The sequence below is a fragment of the Calliopsis andreniformis genome, chromosome 11 (genome assembly GCF_051401765.1).
Source record: "Calliopsis andreniformis isolate RMS-2024a chromosome 11, iyCalAndr_principal, whole genome shotgun sequence".
Taxonomy (NCBI): Eukaryota; Metazoa; Arthropoda; class Insecta; order Hymenoptera; family Andrenidae; genus Calliopsis; species Calliopsis andreniformis.
Window position 1 is genome coordinate 16,798,251 of NC_135072.1, and position 4,754 is coordinate 16,803,004.

The following is a 4,754-nucleotide window of genomic DNA, read 5'->3' on the forward strand; positions in this document are numbered from 1 at the left end:
GAATTGGCCATCACTTTCAAACTGGTTGCAATTATTCCTGATATATGATGGAAACACTGTTGTATTTTTTTTGCATTTTATGGTTCGGGCGCTGACTACTAAGGCCCTAACTATTCAATCTGTTGGAGCAACGCCCTAGGGTGAAGCCTAGGTTGCTCGGAAAGTAGAAATGTCCATAAGTTTCATACTGGTTGCAATTATTCGTTTTATACGATGGAAAAGCTGTTGTATTTATATCGTATTTTATGCTTCTGGCGTTGACTTCTTAGGCCGTAACTATTCGGTCTGGTAGAGAAACGCCCTGGAGTGAAACCTAGGTTGCCCGGAACGTAGAATTGGCCATCACTCTCAAACTGGTTGCAATTATTCCTGATATATGATGGAAACACTGTTGTATTTTTTTTGCATTTTATAGTTCGGGCGTTGACTTCTAAGGCCCTAACTACTCAATCTGTTGGAGCAACGCCCTAGGGTGAAGCCTAGGTTCCTCGGAAAGTAGAAATGACCATAAGTTTCATACTGGTTGCAATTATTCGTTTTATACGATGGAAAAACTGTTGTATTTATATTGTATTTTATGCTTCTGGCGTTGACTTCTAAGGCACTAACTATTCGATCTGGTGGAGCAACGCCCTAGAGTGAAGCCTAGGTTGCCCGGAACGTAGAATTGGCCATCACTTTCAAACTGGTTGCAATTATACCTGTTATATGATGGAAACACTGCTGTATTTTTTTTTGCATTTTATGGATCGGGCGTTGACTTCTAAGGCCCTAACTATTCAATCCGTTGGAGCAACGCCCTAGGGTGAAGCCTAGGTTGCTCGGAAAGTAGAAATGTCCATAAGTTTCATACTGGTTGCAATTATTCGTTTTATACGATGGAAAAACTGTTGTATTTATATTGTATTTTATGCTTCTGGCGTTGACTTCTAAGGCACTAACTATTCGATCTGGTGGAGCGGCGCAATAGAGTGATGCCTAGGTTGCCCGGAACGTAGAATTGGCCATCACTTTCAAACTGGTTGCAATTATTCCTGTTATATGATGGATACACTGTTGTATTTTTATTACATTTTATGCTTCGGGCGTTGACTTCTAAGGCCCTAACTATTCAATCTGTTGGACCCTAGGCCCTAGGGTGAAGGCTAGCTTGCTCGGAAAGTAGAAATGACCATAAGTTTCATACTGGTTGCAATTATTCGTTTTATACGATGGAAATGCTGTTGTATTTATATCGTATTTTATGCTTCTGGCGTTGACTTCTTAGGCCGTAACTATTCGGTCTGGTGCAGCAACGCCCTGGAGTGAAACCTAGGTTGCCAGGAACGTAGAATTGGCCATCACTTTCAAACTGGTTGCAATTATTCCTGATATATGATGGAAACACTGTTGTATTTTTTTTGCATTTTATGGTTCAGGCGTTGACTTCTAAGGACCTAACTATTCAATCTGTTGGAACAACGCCCTAGGGTGAAGTCTAGGTTGCTCGGAAAGTAGAAATGACCATAAGTTTCATACTGGTTGCAATTATTCGTTTTATACGATGGAAAAACTGTTGTATTTATATTGTATTTTATGCTTCTGGCGTTGACTTCTAAGGCACTAACTATTCGATCTGGTGGAGCAACGCAATAGAGTGATGCCCAGGTTGCCCGGAACGTAGAATGGGCCACCAATTTCAAACTGGTTGCAATTATACCTGTTATATGATGGAAACACTGCTGTATTTTTTTTGCATTTTATGGTTCGGGCGTTGACTTCTAAGGCCCTAACTATTCAATCTGTTGGACCAACGCCCTAGGGTGTAGTCTAGCTTGCTCGGAAAGTAGAAATGACCATAAATTTCATCCTGGTTGCAACTATTCGTTTTATACGATGGAAAAGCTGTTGTATTTATATCGTATTTTATGCTTCTGGCGTTGACTTCTTGGGCCGTAACTATTCGGTCTGGTGGAGCAACGCCCTGGAGTGAAACCTAGGTTGCCCGGAACGTAGAATGGGCCATCACTTTCAAACTGGTTGCAATTATTCCTGATATATGATGGAAACACTGTTGCATTTTTTTTGCATTTTATGGTTCAAGCGTTGACTTCTAAGGACCTAACTATTCAATCTGTTGGAACAACGCAATAGAGTGATGCCCAGGTTGCCCGGAACGTAGAATGGGCCACCAATTTCAAACTGGTTGCAATTATACCTGTTATATGATGGAAACACTGCTGTATTTTTTTTGCATTTTATGGTTCGGGCGCTGGCTTCTGAGGCCCTAACTATTCAATCCGTTGGAGCAACGCCCTAGGGTGAAGCCTAGGTTGCTCGGAAAGTAGAAATGACCATAGGTTTCATACTGGTTGCAATTATTCGTTTTATACGATGGAAAAACTGTTGTATTTATATTGTATTTTATGCTTCTGGCGTTGACTTCTAAGGAGCTAACTATTCGATCTGGTGGAGCAACGCAATAGAGTGATGCCTAGGTTGCCCGGAGCGTAGAATTGGCCATCAATTTCAAACTGGTTGCAATTATACCTGTTATATGATGGAAACACTGCTGTATTTTTTTTTGCATTGAATGGCTCGGGCGCTGAGTTCTAAGGCCCTAACTATTCAATCCGTTGAAGCAACGCCCTAGGGTGAAGCCTGGGTTGCTCGGAAAGTAGAAACGACCATAAGTTTCATACTGGTTGCAATTATTCGCTTTATACGATGGAAAAACTGTTGTATTTATATTGTATTTTATGCTTCTGGCGTTGACTTCTAAGGCACTAACTATTCGATCTGGTGGAGCAACGACCTAGGGTGAAGCCTAGCTTGCTCGGAAAGTAGAAATGACTATAATTTTCATACTGGTTGCAATTATTCGTTTTATACGATGGAAAAGCTGTTGTATTTATATCGTATTTTATGCTTCTGGCGTTGACTTCTTAGGCCGTAACTATTCGGTCTGGTGGAGCAACGCCCTAGAGTGAAGCCTAGGTTGCCCGGAACGTAGAATTGGCCATCACTTTCAAACTGGTTGCAATTATTCCTGTTATATGATGGATACACTGTTGTATTTTTATTGCAATTTATGCTTCGGGCGTTGACTTCTAAGGCCCTAACTATTCAATCTGTTGGACCAAAGCCGTAGGATGAAGGCTAGCTCGCTCGGAAAGTAGAAATGACCATAAGTTTCGTACTGGTTGCAATTATTCGTTTTATACGATGGAAAAGCTGTTGTATTTATATCGTATTTTATGCTTCTGGCGTTGACTTCTTGGGCCGTAACTATTCGGTCTGGTGGAGCAACGCCCTGGAGTGAAACCTAGGTTGCCCGGAACGTAGAATTGGCCATCACTTTCAAACTGGTTGCAATTATTCCTGATATATGATGGAAACACTGTTGTATTTTTTTTTGCATTTTATGGTTCGGGCCTTGACTTCTAAGGCCCTAACTATTCAATCTGATGGAGCAACGACCTAGGGTGAAGCCTAGGTTGCTCGGAAAGTAGAAATGACTATAAGTTTCATCCTGGTTGCAATTATTCGTTTTATACGATGGAAAAGCTGTTGTATTTATATCGTATTTTATGCTTCTGGCGTTGACTTCTTAGGCCGTAACTATTCGGTCTGGTGGAGCAACGCCCTAGAGTGAAGCCTAGGTTGCCCGGAACGTAGAATTGGCCATCACTTTCAAACTGGTTGCAATTATTCCTGTTATATGATGGATACACTGTTGTATTTTTATTGCATTTTATGCTTCGGGCGTTGACTTCTAAGGCCCTAACTATTCAATCTGTTGGGCCAAAGCCCTAGAGTGAAGGCTAGCTTGCTCGGAAAGTAGAAATGACCATAAGTTTCGTACTGGTTGCAATTATTCGTTTTATACGATGGAAAAGCTGTTGTATTTATATCGTATTTTATGCTTCTGGCGTTGACTTCTTATGCCGTAACTATTCGGTCTGGTGGAGCAACGCCCTGGAGTGAAACCTAGGTTGCCCGGAACGTAGAATTGGACATCACTTTCAAACTGGTTGCAATTATTCCTGATATATGATGGAAACGCTGTTGTATTTTTTTTGCATTTAACGGTTCGGGCGTGGACTTCTAAGGCCCTAGCTATTCAATCTGTTGGAGCAACGCCCTAGGGTGAAGCCTAGGTTGCTCGGAAGGTAGAAATATCCATAAGTTTCAAACTGGTTGCTATTATTCGTTTTATACGATGGAAAAACTGTTGTATTTATATTGTATTTTATGCTTCTGGCGTTGACTTCTAAGGCGCTAACTATTCGATCTGGTGGAGCAACGCAATAGAGTGATGCCTAGGTTGCCCGGAACGTAGAATTGGCCATCACTTTCAAACTGGTTGCAATTATTCCTGTTATATGATGGAAACACTGTTGTATTTTTTTTGCATTTTATGGTTCGGGCGTTGACTTCTAAGGCCCTAACTATTCAATCTGTTTGAGCAACGACCTAGGGTGAAGCCTAGGTTGCTCGGAAAGTAGAAATGTCCATAAGTTTCATACTGGTTGCAATTATTCGTTTTATACAATGGAAAAACTGTTGTATTTATATTGTATTTTATGCTTCTGGCCTTGACTTCTTAGGCCGTAACTATTCGGTCTGGTGGAGCAACGCCCTAGAGTGAAGCCTAGGTTGCCCGGAACGTAGAATTGGCCATCACTTTCAAACTGGTTGCAATTATTCCTGTTATATGATGGATACACTGTTGTATTTTTATTGCATTTTATGCTTCGGGCGTTGACTTCTAA